Source organism: Balaenoptera ricei, chromosome 2, assembly GCF_028023285.1.
Source record: "Balaenoptera ricei isolate mBalRic1 chromosome 2, mBalRic1.hap2, whole genome shotgun sequence".
Lineage (NCBI taxonomy): Eukaryota > Metazoa > Chordata > Mammalia > Artiodactyla > Balaenopteridae > Balaenoptera > Balaenoptera ricei.
The window spans coordinates 16,901,818-16,923,858 of record NC_082640.1 but is presented as its reverse complement, the minus strand read 5'-3'; positions in this window follow the sequence as shown (position 1 = coordinate 16,923,858).

Here is a 22,041-nt window from a genome sequence, read left to right as displayed (position 1 = left end):
GAAGTGAACACGGGCTGCGTCTTCCCTAGGGGTGTGCTGGCAGCCACCACCCTGGTGGGAGGTGGAGCTGGAGTTGGAGGGGCTAGAGCTAGAGCCAGGTGCAAGCCGGGCTTCTCTGCTCAATGGCTGTTATAGCCCTATTGGATGGGGGCCCAAGAGGCTGGAGCAGAACCCCTGACGGAGTTGGGTTTCTCCTGGTGTGATGGTAGTCTCCCCCTTGGTTAGGGTTGTGGCCAGGGCCTGAGGGCTTGGGGCTTCACTTCTGTGCTGGTTTCACTTTTTCACCCAGTATGCATGCCTTGGTTAGAGGCTGGGTTGGTGCCCACCTCTGAGCTGGCCCTCCTCCCTCCGAAGTGTGCATAGGGACTGGTGCCCTGGAGCTAGCCTCACTTCCTTCTGAGTGTATGCAGGGATGCACACTTTGGCGGTGGCCATCTCCACACCATGGAGCTAGCCTCACTTCCTCCTGAGTGTATGCACCAAAGCACAGGCTGGCAGTGGCTGTCTCCAACCTGTTCAGAGGCAGGGCTGGCATCTCTCCAAGTGTCCACACTCTTGTTGGCAATGGCAGCCTCCACCTTAGTGGGGAGCAGCGCTGGGGAAAGAGGGGCTGGAACAGGAGCCTGGTACAGGCTGGGGGGCATGCTGGAGGGGTCCATGCAAGCTGGCCAGGGCCCCAGGCAGTCTTCAATCTGCTGCCTTTGTGCTGTGACTGAGAGTAAGTGGGTCTGTGCATGTACTCTTCAAAAGCAGAGCCTCGGTTTCTTACACCCCTGTAAGTGCCACTCATTTTCAAACCAGCTAAGGGAGTTCCTCTTCCCAGAACTGTACCCCAGGGTTGGGGTGCCTAATATGTGGCTCAAAACCCTCCCCAGGGAGGATCCCAGCGCTGGTGATAGCCCCCTCCTCTTCTGGGTCCCCTGCCAAGGGTGCGGGTCCCAACCAGATCACTTCTCACCCCCACCCCCCAGTCCGGAACCAGACTCTGTAGATCTTTCTTTACGTCCTTCGTTGTAGAAGAGCTGTTCTGCCAGTCTCCAGGTCATTTTCAGCAAGACTTGCTCCACGTGTAGTTGTATTTTTGATTTGTTTATGAAGGGGAGGTGGGCTTGATGTCCTGCTCTGCCATCTTGATCTCTATCTCACTGTGGCTTTGATTTGCATTTCCCTGATGATTAGTGATGATGACCACATTTCATGTACCTTTGGCAATTTGAATCTCTTTTTGAAAAAACGTCTGTTCAGGTCTTCTGCCCATTTTTAAATGGATTAGTTTATTTTTACCTATACATTTTTTGTCATTGAGTTACATGAGTTCTTTATGTATTCTGGATATTAACTGCTTATCAGATATGTGGTTTGGAGATATTTTCTCCCATTCTGTTGGTTGCCTTTTCATATTGTTGTTTCTTTCACTGTGCAGAAGCTTTACAGTTTGTTGTAGTCCCACTTATTATTTTTTGCTTTTGTTGCTTATACTGTAGTTGTCACAAAGTATAATCCATAAAATTATTGCCAAGACCAGTGTCAAGGAACTTTTCCCCTTTGTTTTCTTCTAGGAGTTTTATGGTTTAAGGTCTTACATTTAAGTTGTTAATCCACTTGAAGTTCATTTTTGAGTGGTGGAAGATAGGAGTCCAGTTTCATTCTTTTGCCTGTGAATATCCAGTATTTCCACCACCATTTATCGGAGAGACTGTCTTTTCTCCATTGAGTATTCTTGGCGCTTTTGTCAAATATTACTTGACAATATATGTGATGACTTATTTCTGGGCTCTTGATTCTGTTCCATTGGTCTTTTTATGCCAGTACCATTCCACTTAGAATACTATAGTATTTGTAGTATACTTTGAAATCAGGAAGTGTGATGCTTCCAGCTTTAGTCTTCTTTCTCAGGATTGCTTTGGCTATTCAGAGTCTTTTGTGGTTCCATAAGAATTTGAGATATTTTTTTTTTCTTTTCTGTAGAAAATACCATTGGAATCTTGATAGAGACTGCATTGAATCTATAGATTGTTTTGGGTTGTCTGGATATTTTAACAATATTCTTCCAGTTCATGAACACAGTATATCTTTTCATTTATTTGTGTTGTTTTTAATTTCTTTCACCAATATATTACAGTTTGCAGTGTACAGATCTTGCACCTCCTTGGTTAAATTTATTCCAAAGTATTTTATTGTTTTCAATGTTATTATAAATGAGTTTGTTTTATTTAATTTTTGGATAATTTGTTGTTAATGAATAGAAATGCCACTGATTTTTTTATATTGATTTTGTATCCTGTAACTTTCCTGAATTCACTTAGTAGTTTGGTGGAGTCTTTACGATTTTCTATATATAAGATCATGTCATATCTAAGTAGACAGTTTTACTTCTTCCTTTCTGATTTGCATGCCATCTATTTTAATTTCTTGCCTGATTCCTCTGGCTAGGTCTTTTAGTACTGTGTTAAATAAGAGTGGTGAGAGTGGGCATTCTTGTCTTATTCTTGATCTCAGATAAAAAAGCTTTAAACTTTTCACCACTGAGTATATGTTAGCCGTGGGTTTGTCACATATGGCCTTAGTTATGTCAAGATATATTCCTTATAAATGCAGTTTGTTGAATATCTTTATCATGAAAGGATGTTGAATTTTGTCAGATGCTTTTTCTGCATCTATTGAGATGATCATGTGGTTTTTGTCCTTCATTTTGTTAATATGGTGTATTACATTGATTGATGTTCATGTGCTGAAACATCCTTGCATCCCAGGAATAAGTTTTAATTGGTCCTAATATATAATTCTTTTACTATGTTATTGAATTCATTTTGCTAGCATTTTGTTGAGTACTTTTACATCAGTATTCATCAGGGATACTGGTCTTTGTAGTCATATAATTAGTTAAGATGCATTACCTCTTTACTTTTTTTGAAGAATTTGAGGAGGATTTGTGTTAATTCTTCATTAAACGTTTGGTAGAATTCACCAGTGAAGCTGTCTGGTCCTGGAGTTTTCTTTGTGGGAAGTTTTTGATTACTGCTTCAATCTCCTTATTAGTTACAGTTTTGTTTAGATTTTTTATTTTTTCCAGATTCAATGTGGACAGGTTGTATGTTTCTAGGAATTTTTCCATTTTCTAGATTACCCAATTTGTTGCCATATAATTGTTCATAGTATTCTCTTACATTCCTTTTTATTTCTGTGGCATCAGTTGTAGTGTCCCCTGTTCATGTTTAATTTTAGTAATTTGGGTCTTCTCTGTTTTCTTCTTAGCCTATCTAGCTAATAAAGTTTTGTCAATTTTGTTGATCTTCTCCAACAACCGATCTTCGTTTTATTAATTTTCTCTACTGTTTTACTATTCTCTGTTTATCTCTGCCCTAATCTATATTATTTCTTTCCTTCTGCGAGCTTTGGGTTAATTTATTCTTCTTTTACTAGTTTCTTAATATATAAAGTTAGTTTGTTGATTTTGTAATCTTCTTCAACGTAAGAATTTGCAGCTGTAAATTTCCCTCTTAATACTATTTCAACTGCATTCCATAATTTTTGCAATGTTGTGTTTTCATTTGTCTCTAGATATTTTCTAATGTTCCTTGTGATATCTCCTTTAAAAAGTGAAATATAATTGGCATACAACATTGTATAAGTTTAAGGTATACAGTGTGTTGATTTATATATTGCAATATGATTACCACTGCAGTGTTAGCTAACACCACTGTCACACCACATAATTATCATTTCTTTTTGAAGTGAGGACAATTCAGATCTGGTCTCTTAGCAACTTAGAAGTTTATAATATAGTATTATTGAGTATAATCACTATAGTGCATTAGATCTCCAAAATTTATTCATCTACTAGTTGCAAGTTTATACCCTTAAACAACATCTCCCCAATTTCCCTACCCTCAGTCCCTGGTAAACACCATTGTACTTTCTATTTCTATGAGTTAGGCTTTTTAAGTTCCAAATATAAGTGAGATCATATGGTATTTCTCTTTCTCTGTCTGACTTGGCTTACTTAGCATAATGCCCTTATGATTTGTCCATGTTATCACAAATAGCAGGACTTCATTCTTTCTCATGGCTGAATAATATTTGTTGTGTGTGTGTGTACACAAACACACCCCCACCCCCCACATCTTCTTTATCCATTCATCTGTTGATGGAGACTTAGGTTGTTTCCATATTTTGTCTGTTGTGAATAATGCTGCAGTGAACATGGTACTGTTCTATCTCTTGGATATCCTGTTTTTATTTCCTTTGGATATATACCCAGAAGTGGGATTGCTGGGTCATATAGTAATTATATTTTTAATTTTTTGAGGAACCTCCAATCTGTTTTCCATAGTGTATGTACCAATTTACATTTCCACCAACAGTACACTAAGGTTGAAGGTGTCCCCTTGTATGTAGCTAGTCTGCAAAGATTGGGAGAGCTGGATGTTCTTTCAAATGCCTACATTTCAACAGAATGCATAAAAACTAACAGGGAAACGTGCAAAGGAAAAAAAATAATCTCCAGAAAACGGAAACAGAGATCTGTGACGTATAATTCAAAATAAAAGTCTTATAGATGCTCAAATAGAAAAGTAAATGCAATGAGGTAATCAATGCATAAACAAAATGAGACAATTACAAAGAGACAGAAACTATAAAAAGGAATCAAATTCTGGAGCTGAAGAATACTTTAACTGAATTAAAAATTCACGAGATGGTTCAACAGCACACTGGGACCAGGAAGAAGAACGAATGGATCAGTGAACTGGAAGATAGGCCATTTCAAGTGACCAACTCTGGGACAAAAAGAAAAAAGAATGAAGAAAAATGAAGGGATTTATGGGGCACCATCAAGTGGACATATGCTTTGTAGGAGTCCTGAAATGAGAGAAGAAGGCACAGGATCTGTCATGGACTGAATTGTGCCCCCTACCCCTGGCCCCCTCAAATTCCTGTTTGAAGCCCTAACCCCCAATGTGACTGTATTTGAAGGTGGGGCCTTTAAGAAGGTAATTATGATTAAATGAGGTCATGAGGATAGAGCACTAATCTTTTAGAACTGATGTTCTTATAAGAAGAAGAAACAGAGTTTTCTCTCTCTTTGTATGAGCCCTGAGGAAAGGCCATGTGAGGACACAGTGAGAAGACAGCTCCTTGCAAGCCAGGAATAGAGGCCAGAAACCAACCCTGATGGCACCTTGATCTTGGACTTTTTGCCTCTAGAACTGTGAGAAAATGCATTTTTGTTGTTTAAGCAACCCAGTCTGCGGTATTTTGTTATGGCAGCCCTAGCAGACTAATACTGATTTTGGTACCAAGATGTGGGGTGCTGTTATTACAAATACCTAAAAATCTGGAAGTGGCTTTAGAATGAGGTGATGGGTCAAAGCTGGAAGAGTTTTGAGGTGCATGCTAGAAAAAGTCTAGATTGATTTGAAGGAACTATAAGCAAAAATGAATCAAAACTTGAAGATTTAAAAATTCTCAACCTGTCAGTATTGCAAAAAATGAGAAAGTGTGTTCTGGAGAGAACCCCAAGGGTGTGGCTGGACAGTCACTCCATAGAGATTACTCATGGATTTAATCAGCCATCTCAACTGAAGCCAGGAATAGAGGTGGGATTATACCAGCAGAAAAGGAGATGAAAGAAAGCAAGGCTTTCAGACTTCTCTGTTTCGGTATCAGCAGACCATAAAGCTATTTAGCTGCATGCAACTTTATCCTTCAAGAAAAGGGAAGAATGACCCCAAAGGCAATTCAGAGATCATCAGGGCTGCCACACCTACCACAAATACAGTGCATACAGGCCCAGTGAACAAGGATGTTTCCTCCCTGGTTTCAGAGAGTGGAGCCACTTCCTCAGTTTCTACAAACCAGGCTGCTGCTGTAAAGAGCCACATGCATGGGGCTACTGCTTAGGGGTGTGGGGGTAATTTTGCCTTCCCAGTGGGCCTGGAGGGTAGAACATCCAGCAAAAGAGGATTATCTTTGAGCCTTAAGGTCTAGTGGAATATGCATTGCTAGGTTTTTGTCCTTCTGGGGACACAGCACCATTTTCTGTTTCCCAGTTTCCTCCTTTTGGAATGGGAATGCCTATCCTATGCCTGTCCCATCACTGTATTTTGTAAGCAGATAACCTGTCTAGTTTAACAGGTTCAAAGCTGGAGAGAAATTTTGTCTCCAGATGAATTGTTCCTAAAATCTCTCCCATACCTGTTGAGATGATATTTAGATGAGACTTTGGACTTGGAATTGATACTGGAATGGGTTAAAACTTTGGGGCTTTTGGGATGTGGTGTATGTATTTTTCATGTGAGAAGAACACGAACTTTTGGGGGTCAGGAGGCAGAATGTTATGAACCAAACTGTGTACTGCCACATTCATATTTCGAGCCCTAATCTCTTGATGTCACTGTGTTTGGAGATGGGGCCTTTAAGGAGATAATTAAGGTTAAATGAGGTCATAAGGTGGTGTCCTTATACAAAGAGGAAAAAACCCCAGTGAGCTCTGCTGTACACAGGGGAAAGGCCATGTGAGGATACAGTATGAAAGCAGCTGTCTACAAGCCAAGAAGAGAGGGCTCACTAAAAACCAACCTTGACAACACCTTAATCTTGGACTTAGTGCCTCTAGAACTGTGAGAAAATTAATTTGTTGTTTAAGATACCTACTCTGGTATTTTGTTATGGCAGAAATAGCAGACTGGTAAGCCTATCTGAAGAAATTATGGCTGAAAACATCACCAATTTGAGGAAAGAAATGGACATAGAAATGCAAGAAATTTAACAAATTCCAAATAGGATAAAACCAAAGAGAGTCACATTGAGACATATAATCAAACTCAGAGACAAAGAGAAAAAGTGACTTGTAAAAGGGAGCTGCTGTAAGATGATCAGCAGATTTCTCAGCAGAAACCTTAGTGGTCAAAAGGGAGTGCGATGAGATTTTCAAAGCATTGAATGAAAAAACACCAAGAATATTATATCATATTGCAAAGCTGTTGTTCAAATGGGAAGGAGAAAACAAAGCTTTCCTAGATAGACAAAAGCTGAAGGATTTCCTCACCACTGGACTTTCCCTGTAAGAAATGCTAAAGGAAGTGCTTTGAGTTGAAATGAAAGGATGCCTGACAACAGCATGGGACCATATGAAAATATAAAGCTCTCTGGTAAAGGTGAGTATATAGACAGAGGATACTGCGGTATTATTGTAGTGTTGGTACATAAATCATTTTTAATTATGGTATAGAGCTCAAAAGACGAATGTATTATAGCAAATCTGTGTTACGGGCACACTATAAAAATATGTAACTTGTGACATCAATAACTGGAAGAGTGGAGACATGAAACAGTTTTTGTATGCAGTTGAATTTAAGTTCATTTAAAATAGATTATTTGAAGATTAAAAAATTTTTATTTTATATTGTAGTTGATTAACAATGTGTTAATTTCAGGTGTACAGCAAAGTGATTCAGTTATACATATACATGTATTTATTCTTTTTCAGATTCTTTTCCCATTTAGGTTATTACAGAATACTGAGCAGAATTCCCTGTACTATACAGTAGGTCCTTATTGGGTTATCTATTTGAAATATAGCAGTGTGTACATGTCAATCCCAAATTCCCTATCTATCCCTCTCCCCCACCCTTCCACTCCCTGGTAACCATAAGTTTGTTCTCTAAGTCTGTGAGTCTGTTTCTGTTTTGTAAATAAGTTCATTTGTATCTTTTTTTTCTTTTTTAAGATTCCGCATGTAAGTGCTATTGTCTTTCTCTGTCTGACTTACTTCACTTAGTATGATAATCTCCATGTCCATCCCTGTTGCTGCAAATGGCATTATTTCATTCTTTTTAATGTCTGAGTAATATGTACCACATCTTCTTTATCCATTCAGCTGCCAATGGACATTCAGGTTGCTTCCATTTCCTGGCTATTGTAAACAGTGCTGCAATGAACACTGGGGAGCATCTATCCTTTTGAACTATGTTTTTCTCCAGATATATGCCCAGGAGTGGGATTGCTGGATCCTATGGTAGCTCTATTTTTAGTTTTATAAAGAACCTCCATACAGTTCTCCATAGTGTCTGTATCAATTTATATTCCCACCAACAGTGCAGGAGGGTTCCCTTTTCTCCACACCCTCTTCAGCATTTATTGTTTGTAGATTTTTTGATGATGGCCATTCTGACTGGTGTGAGGTGATATCTCATTGTAGTTTTGATTTGCATGTCTCTAATAATTAGTGGTGTTGAGCATCTTTTCATGTGCCTCTTGACTACCTGTAAGTCTTCTTTGGAGAAATGTCTATTTAGGTCTTCTGCCCATTTTTTGATTGGGTTGTTTGTTTTTTTTTGACACTGTGCTGTTTGTAATTTTTGAAGACTAATCTCTTGATGGTAGCATCTTTTGCAAACATTTTGTACCATTCTGTGGGTTGTCTTTTCATTTAATTTATGGTTTGCTTTGCTGTGCAAAAGCTTTTGAGTTTAATTAGGTCCCATCTGTTTATTTTTGTTTTTAGTTCCATTACTCTAGGAGACAGATCAAAAAAGATGGCTGCAATTTATGTCAAAAAGTGTTCTATGTTTTCCTCTGAGAGTTTTACAGTACCTGGTCTTACATTTAAGTCTTTAATCCATTTTGAGTTTATTTTTGTGTATGGTGTTAAAGAATGTTCTAATTTCATTCCTTTAGGTGTAGCTGTCCAGTTTTCCCAGAACCGTTTATTGAAGAGACTGTCTTTCCTCCATTGTATAGTCTTGCTTGTCATAGTCTTGTCATAGATTAATTGACCATAGGTGCGTGGGTTTATTTCTGGGCCTTCTGTCCTGTTCCATGGATCTATATATGTTTTTGTGCCAGTACCATACTATTTTGATGACTGTAGCTTTGTAGTATAGTCTGAAGTCAGGGAGCCTGGTTCTTCCAGCACCGTTTTTCTTTCTCACGATTGCTTTGGCTATGTGGGGTCTTTTGTGTCTCCACACAAAGTTTTAGATTTTTTTGTTCTAGTTCTGTGAAAAATGCCACTGGTAATTTGATAGCAATTGCATTGAATCTGTAGATTGCCTCAGGTAGTGTAGTCATTTTGACAGTATTGATTCCTCCAATCTAAGAACATGGTGTACCTTTCCATCTCTTTGTGCCATCTTCGATTTCTTTCATCAGTGTCTTATAGTTTTCGGAGTACAGGTCTTTTGTTTCCTTAGGTAGGTTATTCATAGATATTTTATTCTTTTTGATGAAATGGTAAATGGGATTGTTTCTTTAACTTCTCGTTTTGATCTTTCATTGTTAGTGCAGCAGATTTCTGCTTATTAATTTTTTATCCTGCAACTTTACTGAATTTATTGATGAGCTCTAGTAGTTTTCTGGTAGCATCTTTAGGATTTTCTATGTATAGTTTCATGTCATCTGCAAACAGTGACAGTTTTACTTCTTCTTTTCCAATTTGGATTCTTTTTATTTTTCTTCTCTGATTGCCTTGACTAGGACTTCCAAACCTGTGTTCAATAAAAGTAGTGAGAGAGGACATCCTTGTCTTGTTCCTGATCTTAGAGGAAATGCTTTCAGCTTTTTCACCACTGAGTATGATGTTAGCTGTAGGTTTGTCATGCATGGTCTTAATTATGTTGAGGTATGTTCCCTCTATGCTCACTTGCTGGAGAGTTTTGAACTTCTTCAAAAGCTTTCTCTGCATATATTGAGATGGTCATGTGGCTTTTATTCTTTGATTTGTTGATGTGGTGTATCATACCAATTGATTTGCGTATATTGAAAAATCCTTGAATCCCTGGGATAAATCCCACTTGATCATGGTGTATGATCCTTTTAATGTATTGTTGGATTCAGATTGCTAGTATTTTGTTGAGGATTTTTGTGTCTGTGTTCATCAGTGATAACTGGCCTGTAACTTTCTTTTTTTATGGTATCTTTAACTTGTTTTGGTATCAGGGTGATGGTGGCCTCATAAAATGAGTTTGGGAGTAGTCCTTCCTCTGTGATTTTTTTGGAATAGTTTCAGAAGGATAGGTGTAACTCTTCTTTAAATGTTTGATAGAATTTGACTGTGAAGCCATCTGATCCTGGACTTTTGTTTGTTAAAATCACAGTTTCAATTTCAGTATTTGCGATTGGTCTGTTCATATTTTTTATTTCTTCTGGTTCAGCCTTGGGAGACTGTACCTTTCTAAGAACTTGTCCATTTCTTCCAGGTTGTCCATTTGATTGGCTTATACTTGCTTGTAATAGTCTCTTATGATCCTTTGTATTTCTGTGGTGTCCACTGTAACTTCTTTTTCATTTCTAATTTTATTGATTGGGGCCCTCTCCTTTTTTTTCTTGATGAGTCTTGCTAAAGGTTTATCAATTTCATTTATCTTTTCAAAGAACCAGCTTTTAGTTTCATTGATATTTTCTATTCTTCACTTTTGTTTCATTTATTTCTCCTCTGATCTTTATGATTTCTTTCCTTCTACTAACTTTGGGTTTTGTTTGTTGTTCTTTCACTGGTTGCTTTAGGTGTGACATTAGGTTTTTTATTTGTGATTTTTCTTGTTTCTGGAGGTAAGATTATATTGCTATAAACTTCCCTCTTAGAAGTTCTTTTACTGTGTCCCATAGGTTTTGGATTGTCATGCTTTCATTTTGATTGTCTCTAGGTATTTTTTGGTTTCCTCTTTGATTTCTTCAGTGAGGCATTGGTTGTTTAGTAGCACATTGTTTAGCCTCCATGTGTCTGTGTTTTTTACAGTTTTTTTCTTTTTCTTGTAGTTGATTTCTAATCTCATGGCATTGTGATATGAAAAGATGCTTGATATGATTTAAATTTTCTTAAATTTACTGGGGCTCGATTTGTGGCCCAGCATGTGATCACTCCTGGAGAATGTTCTATGTGCACATGAGAAGAATGTGTATTCTGCTGCTTTTGGATGGAATGCTCTATAAATATCAGTTAAGTCCATCTGGTCTAATGTGTCATCTAGGCCTGTGTTTCCTTTTTGATTTTCTGTCTGGATGACCTGTCCATTGATGAAAGTGGGGTGTTAAAGTCCCCCACTGTTATTGTGTTACTGTCAATTTCTCCCTTTATGGATGTTAGTATTGGGTTGGCTAAAAAGTTCGTTCAGGTTTTTCCATAAGATATTACAGAAAAATGCGAACGAACTTTTTGGCCAACTCAATATTTGCCTTATATATTGAGGTGCTCCTATGTTTGGTGCATATATATTTACAATTGTTATATCTTCTTCTTGGATTGATGCCTTGATCATTATGTAGTGTCCTTCTAGTGTCCTTCTTTGTCTCTTATAAGTCTTTATTTTAAAGCCTATTTTATCTAATAGGAGTATTGCTACTCCAGCTTTCTTATGATTTCTATTTGCGTGGAATACCTTTTTCCATCCCCTCACTTTCAGTCTGTATGTGTCCCTAGATCAGAAGTGGGTCTCTTGTAGACATCATATATATGGGTCTTGTTTTTGTATCCATTCAGCCAGTTTATGTCTTTTGCTCAGAGCATTTAATCCATTTACATTTAAGGTATTTATCAATGTGTATGTTCTTATTGCCATTTTGTTAATTGTTTTGGATTTGTTCTTGTAGGTCTTTCTTCCCTTCCTCTTTCGTTCTCTTGTGATTTGATGACTAATTTTAGTGTTATGTTTGGATTCCTTTTTCTTTTGTGTGTGTGTTTATCTATTGTAGATTTTTGGTTTGCAGTTATCATGAGGTTTAGATATAGCCATCTGTGTATAATCAAGATTGTTGTAAGTTGCTGGTCTTTTAATTTTAGATGCATTTTCAATATCCTGCGTTTGTGCTCTCCTTTTCTCACAATTGCTGGTTTTGATATCACATTTGTGTGCAGATGATTTCCTACCTTTATTATATATTTGCCTTTAACTGTGAGCTTTTCCAATCGTAATTTTCTTGTTTCTAGTTGTGGCCTTTTCTTTTCTGCTTAGAGAATTTCCTTTAGCATTTGTTGCAAAGCTGGTCTGGTGGTGCTGAATTCTCTTAGCTTTTGCTTGTCTGTAAAGCTTTTTGATTTTTCCTTCGAATCTGAATGAGAAACTTGCTGGGTAGAGTATTCTTGTTTGTAGTTTCTTCCCTTTCATCACTTTAAATATATTGTGCCACTCCCTTATGCCCTGTGGAGTTTCTGCTGAGAAATCAGCTGATAACCTTATGGGAGTTCCTTGTATGTTATTTGTTGCTTTTCCCTTGTTGCTTTTAATATTTTTTCTTTGTCTTTAATTTTTGTCAACTTGATTACTGTGTGTCTCGGCATGTTCCTCCTTGGGACTCTGCACTTCCTGGACTTGGGTGACTACTTCCTTTCCTATATTAGGGAGGTTTTCAGCTATTACCTCTTCAAATATTTTCTCAGGTCCTTTCTCTCTTCTCCTTCTGGGACCCCTAGCATACAGATGTTGGTGTTTTAATGTTGTCCCAGAGGTCTCTAATACTGTCTTCATTTCTTTTCATTCTTTTTTCTTTATTCTGTTCTGCGGCAGTAATTTCCACCATTATGTCTTCCAGCTCACTTATCAGTTTTTCTGCCTCAGTTATTCTGCTATCGATTCCTTCTAGTGTATTTTTCATTTAAGTTATTGTATTGTTCATCTGTTTGTTCCTTAGTTCTGCTTTGTTAAACATTTCTTGTATCCTCTCGATCTGTGCCTCTATTCTTTTTCTGAGATCTTGGATCATCTTCACTATCATTACTCTGAATTCTTTTTCCAGTAGATTGGCTATCTCCAATTCACTTAGTTGTTCTTCTGGGGTTTTGTTACTTCACCTGGGACATATTCCTCTGCCATGTCATTTTGTGTAACTTTGATTGAGGTTTCTGTTCTGCAGGCTCCAGAATTGTAGTTCTTCTTCCTTCTGCTGTCTGCCCTCTGGTGGATGAGGCTGTTAAAGAGGCTTGTGCAGGCTTCCCAGTGGGAAGGAAGGACTGATTCCTGCCCACTGGTGGGTGGAGCTGGGTCTTGTTCCTTGGTTGTTTGGCCTAAGGTGTCCCAGCACTGGAGCCTACAGGCTGTTGGGTGGAGCTGGGTCTTTGGGAGAAAATAGTGGCTTCCAGGAGTGCTAATGCCAATGAGTACTCCCAAGAACTACCGCTGCCAGTGTCTTGTCCCTGCAGTGGGCCACAGCCACCCCCGGCTCTGCTGGAGACCCTCCAATACTAGTAGGTGGGTTTGGCCTAGTCTCTTATGAAGTCACTGCTTTTTTCCCTGGGTCCTGGTGTGCAGGAGACCTTGTGTGTGCCCTCTAGGAGTAGAGTTTTTGTTTCCCCCAGTCCTGTGGAATTCCTGTGACCAAACCTCACCGGTCTTCGAAGCCAGATCCTCTGGGGTCTCCTCCTCCTGTTGCCAGACCTCAAGGCTGGGAAGCCTGACGTGGGCCTCAGGACTTTCATTCCAGTGGGAGAACTTCTGTGGTATAATTATTTTCCACTTTATGCATTGCCCACCTAGCAAGTATGGGAGTTGATTTTATCACCCTCCTACTGTCTCATTGTGGTTTCTTCTTTCTTTGTGAATGTAGGTTATCTTTTTTGTTAAGTTCCAGCATTTTTTTGTAAGTGGTTACTTAGAAGTTAGTTGTGATTTTGGTGTTTTTGTAAGAAGGGGTGAGCTCGTGTCTTTCTGTGCTGCCATTTTGACACTTTCTCCTGACCATTACTATTTCAAACTTTAAGATGTTTGATGCAGTCCGTGATACCATAAAGAAAATAGCTATAGAGTGGCCAAGATGGCAGAATAGAAGTACCCTAAGCTCACCCCCACTCAGGAGCACACCAAAATCCAACACTCTGCAGAACGATCATTGTTGAAAAAGACTGAAACCTACCAGAAAGATCCCCTGCAATTAAAGACATAAAGACATAATGAAAATGACACATAGGAGGGGCTGATTCATGATATAATCAAATCCCATGTCCCCCAGGTGGGTGACCCACCAACTGGAGCATAATTGTATTAGAGAGATTCTCCGACAGGAGTGAGAGTTCTGAGTCCCACATCAGGCCCTAGCCTGGGGGGTCTGGCACTGGGAAAAGAAGCCCCCAGAGCATTTGGATATGAAGGCCAGCAGGGCTTGAGTGCAGAAGCTACACAGGATTGGGGAAAACAGACTTCACTCTTAAAAGAGTACACATAAAACCTCATGTGCACTGGGACCAAGGGCAAAAGCAGTAGTTTGATAGGAGCCTGGGCCAGACATACCTGATGGTCTTAGAGGGTCTCCTGGGGAGTCGGGGTGCAGCTGTGGCTCACCCTGGCGACTTAGACACTGGTGGCAGGTATATCATTGAGCGTTCATCTGCATGAGCTCTCCTGGAAAAAGTGCCACCCATCAGACAGGCTGCCTAAAGACTTCATGAGCACACAGCCACCTCTAGACACACTGCTAGACATCGCCTTGCCCCCCAGAGGACCAAGACTCATCTCCATCCACCAGGGTGCAGGCACCAGTCCTTCCCACCAGGAATCCTGCAGAAGTCTCTAGACTAGCCTCACCCACCAGTGAGCAGAAACCAGAAGCAAGAAAACTATAGTCCAGCAGCCTTCAGACTGAGTCCACAAATGCATGCCAGGGACCACCCTGGGACCAGCTGGCCCCCTTCCCTTGGGTGAAGAGAGGAGAGTGCACTTCTGGGATGCATAGGTTGTCTCCTATAGAGGGCCATTTCTCCAAGGTCAAACATAACCAACCTACCACACACATAAAAATACAAGTAACTATTTAGACAAAATGAGGTCACAAAGGAATATGTTTCAGAGAAAGGAACAAGATAAAACTGCAGAAGAACAACTAAGTGATGTAGAGATAGGCAATCTACACAGCAAACAATTTGGAGTAATGATCATAAAGATGATCAAAGAACTCGTGAGGAGAATGGATGCACAGAGTGAGAAATAAGTTTTTAACAAATAATTAGAAAATATAACAACCAAACAAAGAATACAATAACTGAAATGAAAAATACACTACATGGTATCAATAATAGACTAAATGAGGCAGAGGACCAGATCAGTGAGCTGGAAGACAAAGTAGTGGAAATCACTGCTGCTGAACAAAGAAAAAATGAAGAGAAATGAGAACAGTTTAAGAGACCTCTGGGACAACATACAGCACGCTAATATTTGCATGATCAGGGTCCCAAAAGGAGAAGAGAAAGGATTGAGAAAATATTTGAAGAAATAATAGCTGAAAACTTCTCTAACCTGGGGGAAGGAAACTGTCACCCAAGTCCAGGAATTGTGGAGAGTTCCATACAGGATTAACCCACAGAGGAACACAGCAGACACAGTGTAATCAATCAAAATGACTAAAAGAATATTAAGAGTAACAACATACAAGGGAACTCCCATAAGGCTATCAGCTGATTTTTCAGCAGAAACCTTGCAGGCCAGAAGGGAGTGGCAATGATATACTTAAAGTAATGAAAGAGAAAAACCTACAACTAAGAACACTCTACTCAGTAAGGCTCTTGTTCAGATTTGATGGAGAAATCAAAGCTTTACAGAGAAGCAAAAGCTAAAAGTTCACCACCAAACAAGCTTTACAAAAAATGCTAAAGGAACTTCTCTAGGCAGAAAAGAAAAGGCCACAGCTAGAAACAAGAAAATTATGAAATGGAAAAGCTCGCTACTAAGGCAAGCATACAGTAAAGGTAGTAAATCATCCACACACAAAGCTAGTGGGATTAAAAGACAAAAGTAGTACAATTATTTGTATGCAAAATAAGCAGTTAAGGCATACACACCCAAAAGATAGACTTAAAATATAATATCAAAAACAGTAATTTTGAGGGGAGAAGAGTACAAATGCAGAATATCTAAAATGTATTTGAAATTAAGAGGTCAGCAACTTAAAACAAGCATGTATCAATATAGACTGCTATAGAAAAACCTCATGGTAACTGCAAAACAAAAATCTATAATAGATATAGACACAAAAAGAAAACGGGATCCAAACATAACACTAAAGATAGTCATCAAATCACAAGAGAACAAAAGAAGAAAGGGGGGGAAAAGCTACAAAAACAAATCCAAAACAATTAACAAAATTGCAGTAAGAAGATATGTATCGATAGTTACCTTAAATGTAAAGGGACTAAATGTTCCAAAACCAAAAGACACAGGCTCGCTGAATGGATACAAAAACAATACCCAAATATTTGCTGCCTACAAGAGACTCACTTCAGACCTAGATACACAGATGGAGAGTGAGGGGATGGAAAAAGGTATACCATGCAAATGGAAATCAAAAGAAAGCCAGAGTAGCAATACTCAGATAAAATAGACTTTAAAATAAAGACTGTTAAAAGAGACATAGAAGGACACTACATTATGATCAATGGATCAATCCAAGAAGATACAATTGTAAGTATATATATGCACCCAACATAGGAGCACCTCAACATATAAGATGAATGTTAAAGACATAAAAGGAGAAATTGACAGTAACACAATAATAGTGAGGGACTGTAACACCCCACTTACATCAATGACAGATCATCCCGACAAAATCAATAAAGAAACACAGGCCTTAAGTGACACTTTAGACCAGATGGGCTTAATTGATATTTATAGAGCATTCCATCCAAAAGCAGAAGAATATATTCTTTTCAAGTGCACATGGAACATTCTCCAGGATAGATCACATGCTCGGCCTCAGAGCAAACCTCGGTAAATTTAAGAAAAATCATCAGGCATCTTTTCTGACCCCAACACTATGAGGCTAGAAATCAACTACAAGAAAAAACAAAAACGGGAATTACCTGGTGGTCCAGTGGTTAGGACTCTGAGTTTTCACTGCCAAGAGCATGATTTCGATTCCTGGTTGGGGAACTAAGATCCCACAAGCCATGTGGCACAGCAAACAACAGAAAAAAAAAAAGAAACTTCAGAAAAAAAACCAACACCACCACGTGGAGGCTTAACAATATGTTAATAAACAACCAATGGCTCACTGAAGAAATCAAAGAGGAAGTTAAAGAAAATACCCAGAAACAAATGAAAATGAAAACACGACTATCCAAAACTTACGAGATGCACGGAAAGCAGTTCTACAGAGGGAAGTTCATAGCAATACAAGCTTGCCTCTGGACATAAGAAAAAATCTCAAATAACCTAACCTTACACCTAAAGCAACTAGAGAAGAAAGAACAAACAAAACCCAAAGTTAGTAGAAGGAACGAAATCAGAAAGGTCAAACCAGAAATAAATGAAATAGAGATTTAAAAAACAGTAGAAAAGATCAATGAAACTAAAAGCTGGTTCTTTGAAAAGATAACCAAAATTGATAAACCTTTAGCCAGGGTCATCAAGGAAAAAAAGGGAAAGGGCCAAAATCAGAAATGAAAAAGAAGTTACAGTGGACACCACAGAAATACCAAGGATCATAACAGACTACTACAAGCAACTATACGCCAATAAAAATGGAGAACGTAGAAGAAATGGACAAATTCTTGAACCAAGAAGAAATAGAAAATATGAACAAATTACCAGAATTGAAATTGACAGTAATTTGAAAACTGTCAACAAGCAAAAGTCCAGGACCAGATAGCTTCATAGGTAAATTCTACCAAACATTTAGAGAAGAGAGTTAATGCCTATCCTTCTCAAACTATTCCAAAAAATTTGCAGAGGAAGGAGCACTTCCGAACTCATTCTGTGAGGCCATTATCCTGATACCAAAACCAGACAAAGCTGTCACAAAAAATAAAATTACAGGCCAATATCACCAATGAACATAGATGCAGAAATCATCAACAAAATATTAGCAAACTGATTCTAACAATACATTGGATTATATACCATCATCAAGGGGGATTTATCCCAGGGATGCAAGGATTTTTCAATATCTGCAAATCAATCAGAGTGATACACTACATTAACAAATTGAAGAATAAAAACCATATGATCATCTCAATAGATGCAGAAAAAGCTTTTGATAAAATTCAACATCCACTTATAATAAAACTCTCCAGAAAGTGGGCATAGGGGGAAACATACCTCAACATAATAAAGGCCGTATTTTACAAACCCACAGCTAACATCATACTCAACAGTGAAAAGCTGAAAGCATTTCCTCTAAGATCAGGAACAAAACAGGGATGCCTGCTCTCGCCACTTTTATTCAACATAGTTTTGGAAGCCTTAGCCACAGCAATCAGAGAAGAAGAAGAAAAAAGGAATCCAAATTGGAAAAAAAGTAAAACTAACTGCAGATGACATAATGCTATCAGAAAACTAGTAGAGCTCATCAATAAATTCAGTAAACTTGCTGGATACAAAATTAATATACAGAAATATGTTGCATTTCTATACACTAACAACGAAGTATCAGAGAAATTAAAGAAACAATCTCATCTACCATCGCATCAAAAAGAATAAATTCCTAGGAATAAACCTCCCTAAGGAGGCAAGAAGACCTGTACTCCAAAAACTATAACATGCTGATGAAATCGAAGATGACACAAACAGATGAAAAGATATACTGTGTTCTTGGATTGGAAGAATCAATATTGTCAAAATGACTATACTACCAAAGGCAATCTAAAAATTCAGTGCAATTCCTATGAAATTACCAATGGCATTTTTCACAGAACTAGAACAAAGTATTTTTTAATTTGTGTGTGTGGCAACACCAAAGACCCTGAATAGCCACAGCAATCTGGAGAACGAAGAACGGAGCTGGAGGAATCCTGCTCCCTGACTTCAGACTATACTACAAAGCTACAGTAATCAAAAGAGTATGGTACTGGCACAGAGACATATAGATCAATGGAACAGGATAGAAAGCCCAGAAATAAATATACGCACTTATGGTCAATTAATCTATGACAAAGGATGCAAGAATATACAATAGAGAAAAGATAGTCTCTTCAATAAGTGGTGCTGGGAAAACTGGACATTTACGTGTAAAAGAATGAAATTAGAACATTCTCTAACACCATATAGAAAAATAAACTCATAATGGATTAAAGACCTAAATGTAGGACTGGATACTGTAAAACTCCTAGAGGAAAACATAGGCAGAACACTCTTTGACACAAATTGCAGCAATAACTTTGTTGCATCCATCTCCTAGAGTAGTGGAAATAAAAGCAAAAATAAATAGATGGGATTAATTAAACTTAAAAAGTTTTGCACAGCAAAGGAATCTATAAAGAAAATGGAAAGACAACCTATGGACTGGGAGAAAATATTTGCAAATGATCCTACTGATAAGGGATTATTTTCAAAAATATAAAAATGTCTCCTACAGCTTATAAAAAAACAAAAAACCCAATCAAAAAATGGACAGAAGAACTACATAGATATCTCTCCAGAGAAGACATTCAGATAGCCAACAGGCACATGAAAAAATGTTCAACATAAGTAATTATTAAGAGAAATGCAAATGAAAACTACAGTGAGGTATCACCTCACTGTGGTCAGAGTGGCCATCATTAAAAAGTCTACAAAGAATAAATGCTGGAGAGGATGTGGAGAAAAGGGAATCCTCCTACACTGTTAGTGTGAATGTAAATTGGTGCAGCCACTAGGAAAACAGTATAGACGTTCCTTAAGAAACTAAAAATAGAGTTACCATATGATCCAGTAATTCCACATCTGTGCATATATCCGGAGAAAACTCCAATTTGAAAAGATATACACACACCCATATACACAATGGAATACTACTCAGTCATAAAAAAAGAATGAAATAATGCCATTTGCATCAACATGGATGGAACTAGACATTATCATACTAAGTGAAGTAAGTCAGACAAAGACAAATACATGATATCCCTTATACCTGGATTGTAAAAAAATTATACAAATGAACTTATTTACAAAAGAGGAATAGACCCACAGACACAGAAAACAAATTTACAGTTACCAAAGGGGATTTGGAGGAGTTTGGGATTAACATATACACACTAGTATATATAAAATCAGTAAACAACAAAGACCTGCTGTATAGCACCTACTGTATTCAATATCTTATAATAAGCTATAGTGGAAAATAATACATATGTAAAACTGAATCACTCTGCTGTACAAATGAAACTAAGACAACATTGTAAATGAACTATACTTCAATTTAAAAAATATCTATAGAAGATACACACAAGAAATTAAGGGAATCAAAGCATGTACATACCAAAAAAAAAAAAATCAATGAAACATCAATTAAGGCAGCAAGAGAAGAGGGACAAAAATGCTCTAAGTCATATAGAAAAGAATTAACAAAATGGAAACAGTAAGCGCTACTCTATCAGTAATTACTTTAAATGTAAAGAGTTTAAATGTACCAATCAAAAGATACAGATTAGCTGAATGGAGAAAAGAACAAAATTCAACTATATGCCATGTACGAGAGACTCACTTTTGATCTTAGGACATACATATGCTGCAAGTAAAAGGATGGAAAAAGATACTCCATGTAAATGCAACTAAAAAAGAACAAGAGTGGCCGTACTTATGTCAGACAAAATAGACTTTAAGACCAAAACAAGAAAAACATTATATAAATATAAGGTCAGAAAGATACAGCAATTATAAGTATACAGGTACCTAACAGTAATCATTTCATGATGTGTACATATATAAAACATGTTGTGCACCTTAAATATATTAAGTTTTATCAATTATACCTCAATATGACAGAGAATAGAAAACCAATAGAAAAAAAATGAAACTAAAAGTTGGTTTTTTGAATAGGTCAACAAAATTGACTAACCCTTAGCTACATTAAGATAAAAAATGAAGACAAATAAAATTAGATATTACAACAGAAAACACATTATTTTAGAATTAAATGACTCAATTATCAGAGGGCCTGGTAAAGCAGATTATTTGGGTGTGGGCTCTGGATTGGTTACTTTGTATTTGAACAGTGCTCTCAGGTGAGTTATCAACTCTAGGAATTGGTTAGCCCTGGGAGGGCCCCAGATGTCAAAGCATCAAAAATACAGAAAATAAAAAGGCATGATTAATATTCTTCTTTAATAATATCATATTAGTAAGGTACACTTGTCCTAATTAATGAACCAATATTGATATGTTATTAATAACCACAGTTCATCCTAGATATTATGGACTGAATGTTTGTGTCCTCCAAACCCTATGTGACTGTATTCAGAGATTGGGCATTTATGGAAATAACTAAGGTTAAATGAGGTCATACAGATAGGACCCTGATCTGATAAGATTAGTGTCCGCATGAGGAGAGACCAGAGCTCTCTCACTGTTTGTCCACATGCCCTAAGGAAAGGCCATGTGAGAAGGCATCCAGAAACAGAGCTCTCACCAGAAGAGGGCCAGAGAGAAATGTGTTTATGGGAAAACGGTCAGAAAGATATTTTTTTGAAGATGGAGGAAAGGGGCCATAAGCCAAGGAAATGTGAGTAGCATATAGAAGCCCAAAAAGGCAAGGAAATGGATTCTCTGGTAGAGCCTCCAGAAAGGAACACAGGACTGCTGACACCTGGTTTTTGGTCTAGTGCAACCTGTGTTGGACTTCTAGTCTACAGCACTGCAAGGTAATAAATTTTTGTTGTTTAAATGCTAACTCTGTGGTAATTTGTTACAGCAATAACAGAACACAAATAACAGTGGGTAAGGCCAAACAGAGGCCTCTGAAACTGCTACAGACCCATCTAAGATAGTAAGTTTTAAAAACCTATTGTATCTCAGGGGTAACAGCAGAAATTAATGTAAACCTTAATAACTCAAAGGATAACTCTATCATCAAAGGATGCAGGCATGGTGGTCTTCATCATATGTTGTTTAATTTGCCAGTTTGCCCCTACTAGACTCAACTAGTAGGTACACTGGTAGTTGCTATGACAGATGTGATATATTTGCTAGAGCAGATTTTCATGGCGTCTGGTACATGGCCACTATATGTGCTCTTTTTTCATTTTTACCAGAAAAGAAGATCAGAAATAATTTGCATCCACTTGGGATGGACAACAGTATACATCTACGTGGCAGTGTTTACTCTCTCACTTTCTCATAAACATCTGAAGAGATGTGATCCAGTTGG